This window comes from Schistocerca nitens, chromosome 12 (assembly GCF_023898315.1).
Source record: "Schistocerca nitens isolate TAMUIC-IGC-003100 chromosome 12, iqSchNite1.1, whole genome shotgun sequence".
Classification (NCBI taxonomy): domain Eukaryota; kingdom Metazoa; phylum Arthropoda; class Insecta; order Orthoptera; family Acrididae; genus Schistocerca; species Schistocerca nitens.
The window spans coordinates 4,950,394-4,970,259 of NC_064625.1; the positions used below are offsets into that span (position 1 = coordinate 4,950,394).

The window sequence follows — 19,866 nt, forward strand, 5'->3', positions numbered from 1 at the left end:
CAATATTTCTTCTGTTACCCAAGGATTTCTATTAGCCCTTGTCTTTTTACCTACTTGATCCTCTGCTGCCTTCACTACTTCATCCCTCAGAGCTACCCATTCTTCTTCTACTGTATTTCTTTCCCCCATTCCTGTCAATTGTTCCCTTATGCTCTCCCTTAAACTCTCTACAACCTCTGGTTCTTTCAGTTTATCCAGGTCCCATCTCCTTAAATTCCCACCTTTTTGCAGTTTCTTCAGTTTCAATCTACAGTTCATAACCAATAGATTGTGGTCAGAGTCCACATATGCCCCTGGAAATATTTGCTCTAAATCTACAGTGAAGTCTGTTAGGTATGTAGGCAGTTGTTGCAATCTTATTGGTTGTCCTACTCAGCTTCAGTATGTGTGCCTAATTAGACTGGTGAATAATAGTGTATCACCAACAACATATATTGTTATTGATGCAGAATAGTAGTCTAACTACTGTTATTTGCCATACAAATGACTTATTTGAAGAAACTAGTTAATGTCTGATGCTTATTCCTGAGGTCAACACACATGGTTATTACACGTGTTGTTGTGGTGGACCTTGCCGTTGGTGGGGAGGCTTGCGTGCCTCAGCGATACAGATGGCTGTACCGTAGGTGCAACCACAACGGAGGGGTATCTGTTGAGAGGCCAGACAAACGTGTGGTTCCTGAAGAGGGGCAGCTGCCTTTTCAGTAGTTGCAAGGGCAACAGTCTGGATGATTGCCTGATCTGGCCTTGTAACATTAACCAAAACGGCCTTGCTGTGCTGGTACTGCGAACGGCTGAAAGCAAGGGGAAACTACAGCCGTAAATTTTCCCGAGGACATGCAGCTTTACTGTATGATTAAATGATGATGGCGTCCTCTTGGGTAAAATATTCCGGAGGTAAAATAGTCCCCCATTCGGATCTCCGGGCGCGGACTATTCAAGAGGACGTCGTTATCAGGAGAAAGAAAACTGGCGTTCTACGGATCAGAGCGTGGAATGTCAGATCCCTTAATCGGGCAGGTAGGTTAGAAAATTTAAAAAGGGAAATGGATAGGTTAAAGTTAGATATAGTGGGAATTAGTGAAGTTCGGTGGCAGGAGGAACAAGACTTTTGGTCAGGTGATTACAGGGTTATAAATACAAAATCAAATAGTGGTAATGCAGGAGTAGGTTTAATAATGAATAAAAAAATAGGAGTGCGGGTTAGCTACTACAAAAAGCATAGTGAACGCATTATTGTGGCCAATATAGACACAAAGCCCATGCCTACTACAGTAGTACAAGTTTATATGCCAACTAGCTCTGCAGATGATGAAGAAATTGATGAAATGTATGACGAGATAAAAGAAATTATTCAGGTAGTGAAGGGAGACGAAAATTTAATAGTCATGGGTGACTGGAATTCGTCAGTAGGAAAACGGAGAGAAGGAAACATAGTAGGTGAATATCAATTGGGGGGAAGAAATGAAAGAGGAAGCCGCCTTGTAGAATTTTGCACAGAGCATAACTTAATCATAGCTAACACTTGGTTCAAGAATCATAAAAGAAGGTTGTATACCTGGAAGAATCCTGGAGATACTAAAAGGTATCAGATAGATTATATAATGGTAAGACAGAGATTTAGGAACCAGGCTTTAAATTGTAAGACATTTCCAGGGGCAGATGTGGATTCTGACCACAATCTATTGGTTATGAACTGCAGATTGAAACTGAAGAAACTGCAAAAAGGTGGGAATTTAAGGAGATGGGACCTGGATAAACTGAAAGAACCAGAGGTTGTAGAGAGTTTAAGGGAGAGCATAAGGGAACAATTGACAGGAATGGGGGAAAGAAATACAGTAGAAGAAGAATGGGTAGCTCTGAGGGATGAAGTAGTGAAGGCAGCAGAGGATCAAGTAGGTAAAAAGACGAGGGCTAATAGAAATCCTTGGGTAGCAGAAGAAATATTGAATTTAATTGATGAAAGGAGAAAATATAAAAATGCAGTAAATGAAGCAGGAAAAAAGGAATACAAGCATTTCAAAAATGAGATCGACAGGAAGTGCAAAATGGCTAAGCAGGGATGGCTAGAGGACAAATGTAAGGATGTAGAGGCTTGTCTCACTAGGGGTAAGATAGATACTGCCTACAGAAAAATTAAAGAGACCTTTGGAGAGAAGAGAACCACTTGTATGAATATCAAGAGCTCAGATGGAAACCCAGTAATAAGCAAAGAAGGGAAGGCAGAAAGGTGGAAAGAGTATATAGAGGGTTTATACAAGGGCGATGTACTTGAGGACAATATTATGGAAATGGAAGAGGATTTCTGATGAAGATGAAATGGGAGATAAGATACTGCGTGAAGAGTTTGACAGAGCAATGAAAGACCTGAGTCGAAACAAGGCCCCTGGAGTAGACAACATTCCATTAGAACTACTGACGGCCTTGGGAGAGCCAGTCATGACAAAACCCTACTATCTGGTGAGCAAGATGTATGAGACAGGCGAAATACCCTCAGACTTCAAGAAGAATATAATAATTCCAATCCCAAAGAAAGCAGGTGTTGACAGATGTGAAAATTACCGAACTATCAGTTTAGTAAGTCACAGCTGCAAAATACTAACGCGAATTCTTTAAAGACGAATGGAAAAACAGGTAGAAGCGGACCTTGGGGAAGATCAGTTTGGATTCCGTAGAAATGTTGGAACACGTGAGGCAATACTGACCTTACGTCTTATCTTAGAAGAAAGATTAAAAAAAGGCAAACCTACGTTTCTAGCATTTGTAGACTTAGAGAAAGCTTTTGACAATGTTAACTGGAATACTCTCTTTCAAATTCTGAAGGTGGCAGGGGTAAAATACCGGGAGCGAAAGACTATTTACAATTTGTACAGAAACCAGATGGCAGTTATAAGAGTCGAGGGACATGAAAGGAAAGCAGTTGTTGGGAAAGGAGTGAGACAGGGTTGTAGCCTCTCCCCGATGTTATTCAATCTGTATATTGAGCAAGCAGTAAAGGAAACAAAAGAAAAATTCGGAGTAGGTATTAAAATTCATGGAGAAGAAGTAAAAACTTTGAAGTTCGCCGATGACATTGTAATTCTGTCAGAGACAGCAAAGGACTTGGAAGAGCAGTTGAACGGAATGGACAGTGTCTTGAGAGGAGGATATAAGATGAACATCAACAAAAGCAAAATGAGGATAATGGAATGTAGTCAAATTAAATCGAGTGATGCTGAGGGGATTAGATTAGGAAATGAGACACTTAAAGTAGTAAAGGAGTTTTGCTATTTAGGGAGTAAAATAACTGATGATGGTCGAAGTAGAGAGGATATAAAATGTAGACTGGCAATGGCAAGGAAAGCATTTCTGAAGAAGAAAAATTTGTTAACATCGAGTATAGATTTAAGTGTCAGGAAGTCGTTTCTGAAAGTATTTGTATGGAGTGTAGCCATGTATGGAAGTGAAACATGGACGATAACTAGTATGGACAAAAAGAGAATAGAAGCTTTCGAAATGTGGTGCTACAGAAGAATGCTGAAGATAAGGTGGGTAGATCACGTAACTAATGAGGAGGTATTGAATAGGATTGGGGAGAAGAGAAGTTTGTGGCACAACTTGACTAGAAGGGATCGGTTGGTAGGACATGTTTTGAGGCATCAAGGGATCACAAATTTAGCATTCGAGGGCAGCGTGGAGGGTAAAAATCGTAGAGGGAGGCCAAGAGATGAATACACTAAGCAGGTTCAGAAGGATGTAGGCTGCTGTAGGTACTGGGAGATGAAGAAGCTTGCACAGGATAGAGTAGCATGGAGAGCTGCATCAAACCAGTCTCAGGGCTGAAGACCACAACAACAACATAGATAACAGTATTTCTGTTTGTTACATTGCTTATTATTAACAGTATAGTATAAGAATACTACAGTTGGCTTTGCATGACAGTATGTTCTGTAAACCAATTCAGAGAGCACAAAATACACGCAAGTATTACATCTGGTTCTACATATCAGGACAGTTAATAACACCCACAAAATAAGGAGAAATATTACAAACTCACTCACACACCAGAAATGGCACACTCACTAGGTAACGAATTCATGTTACAAACAACACAAAAACAAATTGGATACTGTGGCTGGAGCCAGAGTCGTGATATTTCAGATCTCTTAAACCTTAAAAGAAGAGCTAAATGTAAACAAGTGAAACCAGGGTTGATGAACAGCTGATCCCATAGAGCTATACGAATAGCTTTGGGTGGTATGTTGCACAGAACTGTTACAGTATTGTGCTGGTATTTATTTGGGGCAGTGAGAAGTGACCATACATACGTGGCTCTCTTAGAACTAGTGCTGTTGATGAAATATCAATATATCAATACTTTTTTCCAAAAAATATCCATATCTATTGGAGATATTTTTTTCATTGATATATCAATATCAAAATGGCAGTATCAGTTGCCCATATTTTTATTTCATGTTTTTTTTTCTTTTTTCTTCTTCTTCAATTTTCAATAAATATTTGAAGTCTTACTACTTTTTGAGCTTTCATCACGTCCAGTCTTTCTCAGTTTGATGAGCACAGTTCATTTTTTAATGCCAGTAGTATGCTATTTCTTCACATTGGCATTCTTCAAAAACAGTTGCTGAAAATATAGAACAAAAATCTAAATGACAAGATTGGTTTTTTCCATGGGTGGAGATGTGTGAGGAGAAATGCTGGCGTAACGGTGCTCGGCACTACCAACAGAAACTGCAATGTTTAACTTCACCATGCAATTTTGACACTACAATTGATAGGTTCCTGACATTTGCACAAATGAAAAACCAGGGAACTCAACATGAAGTGTTCAGGACAATTCCAATGTGCAACAAAACTCAATGAGAGACCCATCAGACACCTTATATTGAGCCACTTACATGCAGTTACCACTACTACCAAAGTGGTTATCGCCAAGCATGAACATGCTCATTTTCCTTTAAATCCTTAAACCCCTTAGGCTGCTGGCTTGCTCAAGTACAGAATATCTAATAATAAATCAATACTTAATAATGCATTGAAAGTTCTGGTTCAGAATTAAGAATTTTGAGTCATTTCCTTTAATCGCAAAGAAATCAAAACTTAAATATACAGCTCTAAAACCGGTGGTACATTTACAGTGTGCAGTCAATATTTTTATAGGCCAGTATATCAATATTTTCTCTGTCAGGTAGGCAGTCTGCTAATTGGGAGGAAGCAAAGCTGTGGGATAGAGTGAGGGTCAAAATTCCGCAATGTCACCTAGGCTTGATTACTGCATGCAGATTCTGATGGATGTAGACTGCACTATGGAGAGCACCAAGTAAAATGATGAAAGCTGAATTAGCCGATGCTTGACAATTATCTTATAAAAGCCATCTTATATATGCCACTCCTCCAGGGAGTGCAAAGACAAGACTAGAATAATTATACCACTAATTACAGATTAATCAGGGCACGATATACATGAATGGAATAGAAAGGAACACTGACCTGTAGTACATGGTGAGCACTCTATGCCATGCACTTCAATGGTCCACAGAATATGTATGTAGATGTAGTAATAAAGAGGGTTACACAGGATATACTAGTGTAGAGAACTGCATGAAAGAAATGTTCGGCTTCAAGACCAAAGCAACATGAAATTTTCTCATTGAATATCCTTCGAATTGTGATCACTTATTTGCCTATTGCTTTGATTGCTTGTTTTACCTTCCTCATGAGACAATCTTGTGATTTCTGCTGACTTTGTTCTAAAATATTCATGTATTGCTCTACAGAGCTGTGGCTATGGCTACCAACTGCACCACGCAGTGTACTGATGGTTGGTTGCAAACTGCACCCAGCAGACTATGCTCCTCAAGCCTAAACGCCAGCAGTACCAAAAGGGGGCTGGGACGAGCTGACTCAACTCTTATCAGACACATGCACTGATGCCGACGGCAGCTCCAGGTCTCACTGGCCCAGTGAATAACTACAATGATCAGAAGTGTTACCATTCGATGCTGCGGCACAATTAGAGGCAGAAAGAGGGGTGACTTTCAATGTGGACTACTCATTGGATGTCACCTAAACCACAGATCCATGATGTGCATTTCAACTATTCTAAAGCTGCCCAAGTCGACTGTTGGTGAGTTATTGTTAAGCGGAAATGTGAAGGAACAACCACACCTAAACCAATACCAGGCAGACCTCATCTACTGATGGATAGGGACTTTTGAGCACTGTGGAGAGCAGCTGTATGAAATTAATGAAAGGAGTCGCTCATGAGTTCTAACATGCTACCAGCAGCACAGATACCACAATGACTTGTATGTGGGAAGTTAAAAATAATGGTGTACAATGGTTTAGCAGCTGCTGATAAGCCACACATTTCTATACTCAGTGCTAAGCAACACTCAATATGGTGTTAAGAGCAACATTACTGGAAACAAGGGATCTGGAGTTATACACTCCTGGAAATTGAAATAAGAACACCGTGAATTCATTGTCCCAGGAAGGGGAAACTTTATTGACACATTCCTGGGGTCAGATACATCACATGATCACACTGACAGAACCACAGGCACATAGACACAGGCAACAGAGCATGCACAATGTCGGCACTAGTACAGTGTATATCCACCTTTCGCAGCAATGCAGGCTGCTATTCTCCCATGGAGACGATCGTAGAGATGCTGGATGTAGTCCTGTGGAACGGCTTGCCATGCCATTTCCACCTGGCGCCTCAGTTGGACCAGCGTTCGTGCTGGACGTGCAGACCGTGTGAGACGACGCTTCATCCAGTCCCAAACATGCTCAATGGGGGACAGATCCAGAGATCTTGCTGGCCAGGGTAGTTGACTTACACCTTCTAGAGCACGTTGGGTGGCACGGGATACATGCGGACGTGCATTGTCCTGTTGGAACAGCAAGTTCCCTTGCCGGTCTAGGAATGGTAGAACGATGGGTTCGAAGACGGTTTGGATGTACCGTGCACTATTCAGTGTCCCCTCGACGATCACCAGTGGTGTACGGCCAGTGTAGGAGATCGCTCCCCACACCATGATGCCGGGTGTTGGCCCCGTGTGCCTTGGTCGTATGCAGTCCTGATTGTGGCGCTCACCTGCACGGCACCAAACACGCATACGACCATCATTGGCACCAAGGCAGAAGCGACTCTCATCGCTGAAGACGACACGTCTCCATTCGTCCCTCCATTCACGCCTGTCGCGACACCACTGGAGGCGGGCTGCACGATGTTGGGGCGTGAGCGGAAGACGGCCTAACGGTGTGCGGGACCGTAGCCCAGCTTCATGGAGACGGTTGCAAATGGTCCTCGCCGATACCCCAGGAGCAACAGTGTCCCTAATTTGCTGGGAAGTGGCGGTGCGGTCCCCTACGGCACTGCGTAGGATCCTACGGTCTTGGCGTGCATCCGTGCGTCGCTGCGGTCCGGTCCCAGGTCGACGGGCACGTGCACCTTCCGCCGACCACTGGCGACAACATCGATGTACTGTGGAGACCTCACGCCCCACGTGTTGAGCAATTCGGCGGTACGTCCACCCGGCCTCCCGCATGCCCACTATACGCCCTCGCTCAAAGTCCGTCAACTGCACATACGGTTCACGTCCACGCTGTCGCGGCATGCTACCAGTGTTAAAGACTGCGATGGAGCTCCGTATGCCACGGCAAACTGGCTGACACTGACGGCGGCGGTGCACAAATGCTGTGCAGCTAGCGCCATTCGACGGCCAACACCGCGGTTCCTGGTGTGTCCGCTGTGCCGTGCGTGTGATCATTGCTTGTACAGCCCTCTCGCAGTGTCCGGAGCAAGTATGGTGGGTCTGACACACCGGTGTCAATGTGTTCTTTTTTCCATTTCCAGGAGTGTACATCACAGTATGTCTGGTGGCAATTTGATGCAACAGGTTACGTCTGGTGAATGACTGGAGAATGTTACCCATCATGAAGTATAGGACCAACAGTGAATTGTGGAGGAGCGAGTTTTAGGGCATTGGGACATTTCATGTGATTATAAAGCTTTAGAAAATGCTTAATGCAGAAGGATATGAAGACATTTTACAGAACTGTGTACTTTGCATACAGCAGAGCAGGAGTTCGCAGACAGTGATTGATTGTACCATCATGAAAAAGCACCCTGCCACAAAGCAGCATTTGCGAGGCAATTGTTTGTGGACTATAACATTCCTGACATGGAATGGCGCCTAAAGTTCCCATCTGAACAAAAGGGGTCCTTTGGGATGAGTTAGAAAGTCAACTTCGCTCCAGACCCCATTGCCCAACATCCAATTACATTCTCTGGTTGCAGATCTTGACGAAGAATGGGCTCCCATTGCTCCACAGACATTCAGAAATATTTGGACATCTCTGTGCAGGCATAAAAGAGGAGCAAGGCAGGGAAAATCCCTTACCCCACCAAGAATCAAACACGGGACCCAGTGTGCGAGAAGCAAGAATGCTACCGCAAGACCATGGGCTGCGGACACTATTTATGGTAAACACTACATTTTTAACTGTGAATGACAGCTGATTAACATTCCAAGTCGGCACCAGAGTTTCACCTGTGCACTGTTGTAGCCAGAGCCAGACTGAGACTCAGGTACTGGCTTGCCAGATTAAAAACAAGCATTGCATAGGATTACTTCAGAAATTTCAAATGTGATGCCAAAACTGTGACGGAAATTTGTCACCAAAAACCTAATTATTTAGGAACTGTTGTATGCATAGGGTCTTTATTTATGTACATGGCAAAGCACATGTTCCTTGATGTATTGACATTTGCACACGCAGGGGGAGGCATGAATAATGTCTGTCAATAATAATAGAGACTGAGCATCCTAAGTGCCAAACATAAGTGTGAACTGTAAAGTGGCATCACATGCCATACGCCATAAAGGAAAGTTCCAGTATTTTGAACCAGAGATATATGCTACAGAATTACTGTCAGTCAGACATCTGACTCAGCAGACAACACTTACTCATGTTAATATAATCAAGCATGATAGCTCCATGACATATGTTTCAGTGCGAGTGGAGAAATGCTGCAATGCAAGATGTGATAAGCTGAGATTCTAGTCAGACAGGATGGTTAAGACAACTCTTCTGGAAAATCTGAGCATCTAGGTTCGAGTCCAGGTCTAGCACAAATTTTCAACATTCACCACTTCAATGCTGCAATGCCCTATTTGGCTTGGAGACATGATTTCCCACCTACTCCTTTTCTTTCTTTATTTTTTTATCTGTTTACAAATACAGCTGTTGCCAGAGAAGTAAAATGAACCCCTTATCTCACATAATTACATTACAATCCTATTATTATTATGCAATGATCCACTGTGAAACTAACACTAGCCATATCCTATTGTCTGCAATGTGCTGGTGGCAATTTGTTACTAAGGTATTTAAATTTCATGATGTATTCTTGTATTGAATTGCAGATATAAATAGGTAAACTGTTCCACTTCTTTATTCCTCTACCAACTTACGAGTATTTACCACACTGTTGTTCAGTAATCTGACACTTCTTTTGTACTGATGGTCTCTTCCTTTATATACTCTGTCAGTGATCATTTTATGTCTGATGTTTTCCCGGCCATTCTCTCAGATGTACACTGGGTAAATTCCCTAAGTGTAGCTCTTATCCTTCTTCATGTGGGACTTGCTTATTCAAATTTTTTAACAATTTTCGCGACAGTGCTTGTCCTGTAGTGTCTCATTATATACCTACATATACTTATGCACTGAACAACATGTCGTGTTTAAAGTTCCTTGGGGTCCTATTGGTTAAGAAGTTAAAATGCAGTCCTCCTCTAGATAAACTAAACAAGAAGCTAAGTTCAGTGTGTTATGTCCTTGATAGCATTTCTTTGCTGTTGCTGTATGGAATTATTTTCTATGATTGTGCACTTCAAGTAAATAAAGTATTTATTCAGCGAAAATGAGCAGGAAGAGTAGTGTCTAAGTAGATAATGTGGTGGTACATGTTGCTATTGAAGGTAGCAACATGTCTCACATCCTTTCTATTGTGCCAATGGAAGATGGTTATGCAGAAATCCTGATTTATGGTAGTAGTGGTAGAGGAAAGACTGCATACTGTGGATGAATCTTTTATTTATAGGTAGATTCAAAACCCAAATGTAAGCACAATAAAGCCACAAGGTGCAGTAGAAAGCAAGTGTTTTAGTGGTGGGGAAGGAGCCGTTTACACTATGATGTCACGACTTGGGAGTGCCATGGACATCAAAGAAGAAGAGGTCAAGATGACAATCGCTGTCATTCCAAAATGAAAAACAAAAGAAGACTGTAGGGAATTAATTAATTACTTACTTCTTGGATTTGTGATACTAACAATATGTCTGTTAACAAGTTTGTTTAGTAATTGTTTAAATGTGAATATGTGATATGTAAAAAGTGTTATGCGGCTGTTAAATGCAGAAAGATTTTGAAAAGAAGTTTTTATGAGATTTTGCAGCCAGTAGGTGGCAAACTTAATTTTCCAGTACTGCAGCATTTTCCTTCAGGCGGTGAAGAAGTTCAATATAGCTACGAGTGCCAACGCATAGCAGGAATACAGCTTCAAGGAGTGACATGAGTGCAGCAAGAAAAGACTTAATGTAGAGGTAATTATGAACATACAACTGGCAGGTCACATTCATGGGAATAGTACCCTGGGTAACTACTCTCCAGCAGCGAATACCAGCGGTAACATTCCAACAAGAATACACCTTAAAGAATGGTTTTTGCCACTGATAACAAAATTAGCGTCACCTAGGCAGCACTGGGCAAAGCTTAGACTCAGAATTTGAAAGGTCATGGTATCAAAACATGGTCAGAACATGGAATATTTCGGTCTGTCTTTAACACTGAAAGACTTAGATCACAGAGTCACAAGGAATTATTATTATTATTATTATTATTAGCTGAGCTGTGAGTTACACAATCACAATACAATTAAAAAACAATTCTTTTCAGTAGACTTTGCCTTCTTGTTTAATTGCAAATAGTTATGTACTCTGGTGGCAAGAGATTCAACGTGTTTCCTTACAACATAAAGAAAGAAACTTGGAGTGTGTGCCAATTCAAAAGAAAGTTAAAAACATATCCCATTGCCCAACTATTTAATAAAAGAATACATTGTCCATTATAAGCTGTATAGTGCGATTAACATAGTGCTATTAGCTAATTTTGGTCATAATCCATTATCAAGCACTGCCAACTCTTCCTGCACTGCTGCCAAATCAGCATCTAGTTCCAAGATAAGCCGCTGTTTATCAAATACTGTGTAGCAAAAGTGACTATCACTGCAATTACAGAAGTGACACTCATACACGAATACTGAACATAAAATGGCATTACAAGCTAAGAAAAACAAAAATAAAACAATTTACATAGACAGACATTTGCATACTTACAGATATAGTATGACAAGGATGGAACAGGTAGTTGGCTGTGGCCATATAGTAGGAACCATCCGAAATTTCCTGAATTAATTTTGAGAAGCGATGGAAAACTAGGATCAGGATGGCTGTATGAAGACTGGAGCCTCCATCCTCCTCCAACAGTTCGTACATTTGTTCATAATAACACTGATCGTATTTGGTTGGCATGCTATGATCATGAAAGATAACACGTAAGGGAATTTTATGCAAAACTGTTTGACAATAAGAATTATTTTACGGCAAATCAGCTACATAATTTACGAGTAGTTTTTAAGCGTAAACATTATGCACATCCTAATGAAACTTGTTTTACGAGAGAATATGAAAATTGTTAATTTAGATTTCAAGGTCGTTTATAGACACAGAAACGGTGGTTAGGGTAGTTCACAGCTACTGCACAATCGAGATAAAACGAAGTAATTTGATGATATTCAACAGTTTAGTGAATACTGACGTTATACGAAACTAGTAACTGCAATTACACAAAATTATTGATATTTTCGTAAAACTAAACGCTAAAACTTAGCTATAGTTGTGGGATACAACGTCGATGCGGCGTATTTTCTCATTAATAAATATTATCTACTAAGTACAGATTAACTTAATACATTACAATAGATGTTAACGCACTGAACTTCTGTAACTACGAAACATTAAATAGTTACGTCTAAGCTACAATTTCAGCTAACAAGAGAAAGCAATTCAATAATTAGAATCTTGGGCTACATTACAAACCTATATTTCGCCGCAAGTTCCATCCAAAAGATATTGTCGAATCTGTTGAGCTGAAAATTCAAGGAAATTACGAATAACCTCAGCATAGAACGTCGAACAAGTTCAATTCCAGCGCTCGGAATATTTCCTTCGTTCCTTGTCTCTCATTGGCTACCTAAAACTATCCTCCCATTGGCTAAGGGAGCTGATGCATTGCCAACATATATGCTTGGAAAAAAGGAGTGGTTGACACGATCCTGATATGAACTGAAAAACTGGCATGTTTGATATTATTTCTACCAGTCAACTTTTGTGCTGTTAAAGGACCTAGCTATGCACCAATTTGTCTACCGACCTATGCCGTATTTTGCGTTGTCGTGGTAACCGTCCCACAAAAGTTCATCTGCTGTCACTGCGAGTGGAATATTTTTGTGATGAAGTAAGGGTAAAGGCGGTCAAATGTCCCAAATTCTGCGGGACCGTCCATCAATGGAACCTCTAATCCCGCACTGGAAGAATTAGCAAAAAAGGTCCCGCAAAACGCCTAACATGTCCCGCATTTTTGTAATTTTCACGTTCCATCAATCACAGCTTATTTGCTTACTTCGTAGGAAGTATCGATCGACTTGTCAATACAGACACTCTGTTTGACTATATGCAATACAGCAATAGCATTCATTGTCAAGTGCAAACGAAAGAGAAAGAAATACAGAATAAGAACTTTTTAGCCAGTACACATCCCGCGAAAGTTGACCGATTAATCTGTTACGTGTGGGATGTTCAGGTGAAATCGTCTGGCTTTGCTTCAGAGCGGGAATACGAGAGGGAAAATGCTGACACTAATGCCAGCAACCTACGGGTGCGCGTGCAGCGGGCAGCGAATAAATTTCACACAGATGTAACATGCTATCTTGAAAGCGAATTATAAAACCCCTCTTGGAATGCGGTACTTATTTGTAGAAAAGAAAATGAAATAGAAATTATGGGTTTTGTAGTGAATTCGTGAAGCTAATAAATATGAAAACCAAATAAAGTTAATGCTAACAGATTGACCTGTAACGTAGCCTAATGTTTACATTTGCACGATATTCTAACGCATTTTGCCTTATTAAGAGAACCTATATCACATAATGGGCTATTCTTTGACATTTATTTTAATGCAAAGTCTATTACGTAACTTGTACCTCATACTCTAGCCCTAGTAATGTTTTAAACTGAGAGTTTACAAGTAATGGAGTGGAAGAATTTCATAGTAACTGCTTTGTGTCTATAAAGAAAATTACTAGCAATGGCTTTTTTCTCCCTAAAGTAGTTCTTTTTTTTTAAAGAATGATATAGAATTAATTAACTGGTATAGTTTACAGAAGCTGCATGTAGTAGCTTTTGCTGTCATCTAATGAATAATTTGACCTGTTGCACATTCCTGAAGGCTCTCCTTCATGTTGACATTTATTATGAGTGAATCAATGAATTAACTTGTATCTCATCTATGAGATTTAGTTTACAAAGAAATACACTTTTATGTATTATCATTCTGGTAGATATTGTATTGTGCATATTGGACTCCATGAGAGCAAAATGGAAGATTGAGAAGCCAGTGTGGTATGTGAACAAGAGACCCACTGACCGTTTGCAGTGTCCCCTTAATGTGGTCATGCCATAACTGAGAAAATACTCATACATACAGTGTATCAATAGAAACCTCAAACTTTCTGCAGATGGTGCAGTTATCCATAATAAAGTACTGTCTGAAAGAAGCTGCATAAATATTCATTTGGATCTTAATAATATTTCAAAATGGTGTAAGGGTTGGCAACATGTTTTTAATGTCCAGAAATGTAAAATCATGCACTTCACGGAACAAAGAAATATAGTCACCTGTGACTATAATTTCAGTGAGTGATTGTTGGAATTGACCAACTCACACAAATACCCGAGTGTAGGCTCAGTCATGGGTAAAGCACGCGATAGATTTCAGTTTATTGGTGGAATACTGGGGGGGAGTGCAATCAATCTATTAAGGAGATTCCTTACTAACCACTTATGCGACCAGTTCTAGAATACTTAACAGAAGGGCGGCACAAATGGTCACAGGTTTGTCTGATCCATGGAAGCATCTCAGAAATGCTGAAGGAATTGAACCGGAAATCTCTTGAAAATAGACTTAAACCATCCCAAGAAAGTCTACTAATAATGTTTCAAGAACAATCTTTAAATTATGACTTTTGGAATATACTGCAATCCTCTATGTTTCGCTCACATAGGGATGGCGAGGACAAGATTAGGATAATTACTGCATTCAAACAATGATTCTTCCCATGCTCCATACATGTATGGAATGGGAAGAAACCATAATAACTGGGACATATGCTCTGCAGTGCACTTCATGTGGTTTGCAGAGTATAGATGTAGATGTATTTGGAAGGAGTGGTGAGAAATAAGGAAGAATAAGCTCCTGTCTCTGGTCGGTTAAACTGACTGCTCAATATTTATGTACCTCTTTCCAGTCACTCAAGTGAGCTGGTGCCAAACTAATGTTTATTACAATGAAATGAACACCCTTAGTTGCTTACAGGCGTTGACATACGTCAACGGGGACAGATGAAAATGTGTGCCCCGACCGGGACTCGAACCCAGGATCTCCTGCTTACATGGCAGACGCTCTATCCATCTGAGCCACTGAGAACACAGATGATAGCGCGACTTCAGGGATTTATCTCTGGCACGCCTCCCATGAAACCCACATTCTCAACGTATTGTCCCGCACTACATTCGTAGTGCCCCCGCCCGTTATACTCATTACTCGCAGCGCGTTGCCGATTCCCGTAAGAGTTCGGGCACTGTGCATTCGCACAGAAGAAGATGGTCAAGTGGCCGGTGAGCCTTAACTATATATATATATATATATATATATATATATATATATATATATATATATATATATATATATATATATATATATATATATATATATATATATATAAGATGGTATCTGTTCTTTTGGACATGTCCGAAAGAACAGATGCCATCAGTGACCATGCAGCTCGTTAGAATGAGATTACAATGAAATGAACATCCTTAGCTGCTTACAATCTCAAAAATTACAATATTTGACTTCTCCAGTCAGTTGGAATAACCACTGCAAGGCCCATCTTCATTTATGGAATGTAATTATTTTATTCACAAACTGTAAGACAAACTATTTCAGGTATATTGAGAAGAATTATTGTACAAAAGTCAGTAAGTTGAATGTAATTGTTGAGATTCAAGTTGAATGTAATTGTTGAGATTCAAGTGGCTTCAGCAGATTTCATTTTTTTGTCAAGAAAAAGTACGGTCAAATAATTAGGATGTTACAGCAATAGTACGATCAGTCTTCCTTCATCAGATGATGATTAACTCTCAGAGAACATGGAACCAGTTAAGTGTGTTATCATTAAATGTGGGCTACTGTAATTGCGCCGAGACACAGTGTGTTTACATGGACTTATTACAAAATATTATGACAGTGTTCTACATTTGTATGGTTCGTATATGACAGAAACATATGGTTGATATATGTACAATATTTTCTCCTCAGAGATGACTGTAACAATTGAAACCGGTAGAGAATAAACATGAAATTGTACAGCTTATGGCACAAATATGCTTCCTCCAAGCTACAGAGTGTACATAAAGTACGGGAACACTTTCAACTATTTATTTCACAAGAACTAAACATTGTACAGATGTCATACATATTGCATTTTGGAGAGAAACTCTGAAAGTATCTTTTACAAACATTTGATATGTGAACCATGAGTGACCTGGCAGATGTCAATACAGAAATCGAATTCTTGCCTTACCCGTCCCAGCATGGCATCACCGACTGTGGCAGTCACTTCCCGTATTCTCTCCCACAGCTCTGCTACGTCACGTAGTAGAGGCAGTACATACACCAAGTCTTTAATGTGTCCCCGCAGAAAAACGTCACACGGAGTGAGATCTTGTGATCGGAGAGGCCATTTCGTGAAACAGCTGTCCCCATCTGTAGCACGGCCATGTTTATGACTAGTGCTTTTGGAAAACTACCAAACTACGCTGTGGCAGTATATATGAAAAAAAAAAAAATTCAGGGTTCCTCTTCAAAATGACATATATATGATATCTGTACAATATTTGGGTCTTGTGCAATAAATAATTGACAGTTTTACCAGACTTTATGTACATGTTGTATTTAACAGTTGTACCTGCTAAAAGCTCTATTCAGTATACATACAATTCGACAGGGAAATAGCGACATCCCATCAAGCTGTGGTTTGTTTCAGGGTCAATTAAAACAAAAAAGCTTCCCCTGCCTAAAGAATGACCCATCAATTTAGAAAATTTTGCACAGGCACTTACCAGATAGTCAGACACTCCAGAAGGCATTATTAGTATGTGTAACGAAGAAAATAAATCATTGGGTCAACTAATTTCATACACTTAACAAAATTTCATTGAAACATGCAATCAGCGAAAAATAAAATACAGCAATTTGAAGTGGAACTCCAATATCATGCAGGACTAACTCTGGATGTTGAACATGTAGAAGAAGGGCAGCACAAATGGTCACAGGTTTGTTTAATGCATGGAGAGTGTCGCAAAGATGGTGATGGAACTGAAATGGCAGACTCTTGAAGACAGACGTAAACTATCCTGATACAGTTTATTAACAAAGTTTCAAGAACTGGCTTTAAATGATTACTCTAGGGATATGCTACAACCCCTTACATTTCACTCACACAACGAGTGTGACAATAAAATTAAAATAATTACTGCATGCACAAAGGCATTCAAACAATCTTCTTCCCACTCTCCATGCATGAATGGAATGGTGAGAAACCCTAATAATTGGTACTATTGGATGTACCCCCTGCCACGCAACTCCTAGTGGTTTGCAGAGTAAAGCTGTGGATGCATCTAAATCCTTGCATTTGTCCTCTAGCCATTCCTGCTTAGTCATTTTGCACTCACTTCCTGTCAATCTTATTTTTTAGACATTTTTATTCCCTTTAGCTTGCTTCATTGTCTGCATTTATATGTTGTCTCCTTTCATCAATTAAATTTAATATATCTTGTGTTATCCAAGAATTTATATTAGGCCATGTCTTTTTACCAATTTGATCCTGTACTGCCTTCACTATTTTATCTCTTAAAGCTAACCATTCGTCTTTTACTTTATTCCTTTCCCCTGTTCTAGTCAACCGTTGCTTGATGCTCACTCTGAAGCTCTCAACAACTTCTGGTTCTTTCAATTTATCCAGTTCCCATCTCCTTAATTTCCTACCCTTTTCCCATTTCTTCAGTTTTAATCTACAATTCATAAACAATAAATTGTGCTCAGAGTCCACATCTGGCCCTGAAAATGTCTTACAGTTTAAAATCTGATACCTAAATCTCTGTCTAACTATTATGTAATCAATCTTAAACCTTCTGGTGTCTCCAGGTCACTTCAACAAATACGAGGTGGAATACAAAATTTTTGGGACGGGTGCTGCCATCTGTAAAGTTGCAGTAGTAGAGCTTTGCATCGCTAGGTGATGAGAACTGCATATCTGATGAATCAGTGTGTGGAGTAGCATTCACTTAGGAGGACGTGTTGCGTGTCTACAGTGATTTCCGTAATACTCTGTGTTTGGTGTGTGGCGAACAGAACAGCGTGTGTGTATCAAATTCTGTGCAAAATCTCGGGAAAAGTGCTACGGAGATTCTTGCAATAATTCAACAAGTGTTTGGGGGACAGAGCATGAGTCATACACGTGTGTTTGAGTGGCATGCTCAGTGCAGTGCCGGCCGTACAGACGTTAAAGATGATGCTCACACTGGAAGGCCCGTTAGCCGCACAATGCCAGACATTGTTGCCAAACTTCAACAACTGGTTTGTGCGGATCAACGTCGAACCATTCAAGACCTTGTGGATGAAGTGGGTGTTGGTTATGGGACATGTTAACGAATGTCGACTGATGAATTGGACATGCATTGTGTCGCCACAAAATTTGTGCCAAGGATCTTGACTGCTGATCAGAAGGCACAGCATGTCGAAGTGTGGATGGACCTTCGTCAGACCGCATCTGATGATCCAACCTTCTTGCCACTGGTTATCACCAGTGACAAGAGCTGTATTTACAGTCATGACCCAGCGACAAAGCAACAATCGTAGCATTGGAAGAGCCCAGGCTCTCCAAGACCCAAAAAAGCAAGACAGGTGAAGAGAAAAGTGAAGAGCGTGGTCATCGTTTCCTTTGATACCAAGGGAATTGTGCACAAAGAATTTGTCCCACCCAATCAACCAAACAGTGAATTCCACGCACTACTGTGACATTTTGTGGCAGCTCCGTGAAAACATGCGGCAACAATGGCCCAAACTTTGGTGTCGAGGTAACTGGCTGCTGCATCACGACAACGCGCCCTGTCACATGTACTTGCTCACCAGGACCTTTTTGGCAAAAAACAACATCACGGTTGTACCCCACCCACCATACTCGCCAGATTTGACACCTTGCAACTTCACACCATTCCCAAAACTGAAACACAAGTTGAAACGCTATCAGTGCGACACTCCAGAGAGGATTCAAGAAGCGTTGCTGGCGGTGATAAACACCCTCAAACACAGAAAACGTTTGACCAGTAGCAGAAGTGCTGGGACCGGTGTGTACGTATGTATGGGAACTACTTCGAGGGTGATGGTGACCATTAGTCCAAAGAAAAGGTTTTCAACAGATGGCAGCACCAGTCCGAAAATTTTGGGTACCACCTCATACAACCTTCTTTTGTGATTCTTACAGGAAGTGTTAGCTATGATTAAATTATCTATCGAATTCCTTTCCCTCAGTCCATATATACTCCCTCTGAAGCTCTCAACAACCTCTGGTTCTTTCAATTTATCCAGTTCCTATCCCCTTAATTTCCTACACTTTTTCCATTTCTTCAGTTTTAATCTACAATTCATAACCATTAAATTGTGCTCAGGGTCCACATCTGGCCCTGGAAATGTCTTACAGTTTAAAATCTGATACCTAAATCTCTGTGTAACTATTATGTAATCAATCTTAACCTTCTGGTGTCTCCAGGTCCCTTCCGCATATACAACCCCCTTTCATGATTCTTACAGTAAATGTTAGCTATGATTAAATTATGCTCTGTGCAAAATTCTACCACATGGCTTCCTCTTTCATTCATTTCCCCCAGTCCATATTCACCTACTATTTTTCCTTCTCTTCCTTTCCCTACTATCGAATTCCAGTCCCCCAGCCCCAAATTTTCATCTCTTTTAACTATTTGAATCATTTCTTTTACCGCATCAAATACTTCTTCAGTCTCTTCATCGTCTGTAAATTAACTTAAGTTTAAATTCACAAGATAGTGTACTGGATCATTATAAATCTATAGTTAGTGTAAATAACTTGAAATGGTGAATGAAGCATTACTAGTACCAGTCAAATAGAAATTATGGTAATATCAATGGTATGTTAAGTGCTACTCAATGTACTATCTAATAAATTAAATGTCACATTAAGAGGAAGTTTTGTAATGTGGTAAGTCTTGAGAGGAAGCCTGAGACTGCCATTAAGAGCTATTTGTTAAAGGTGTGGAAATCAGGAAAGCTTCCACTGCTGTAGTAAGGCTCAGAATACAAACACTATAAGACTGTCCACAATGAGTGTAGCGGAAAGACATGAGCAGTGTATGAGCATAA

At 40.3% G+C, this 19,866-nt stretch overlaps 1 long non-coding RNA gene across 1 annotated transcript in view; it reads right to left on the bottom strand.

Moving 5' to 3' along the window:
- The window catches only part of LOC126215096 (uncharacterized), a 36,994-nt gene extending 24,709 nt beyond the window's left edge, over positions 1-12,285 (bottom strand). The window contains exons 1-2 of the long non-coding RNA XR_007542084.1: positions 12,171-12,285; positions 11,409-11,604 (exon numbers count right to left, since the gene is read on the bottom strand). This is a non-coding gene — a long non-coding RNA (uncharacterized LOC126215096). The remainder of the gene's footprint in view (positions 1-11,408; positions 11,605-12,170) is intronic.
- Between the last annotated feature and the right edge of the window lie 7,581 nt (positions 12,286-19,866).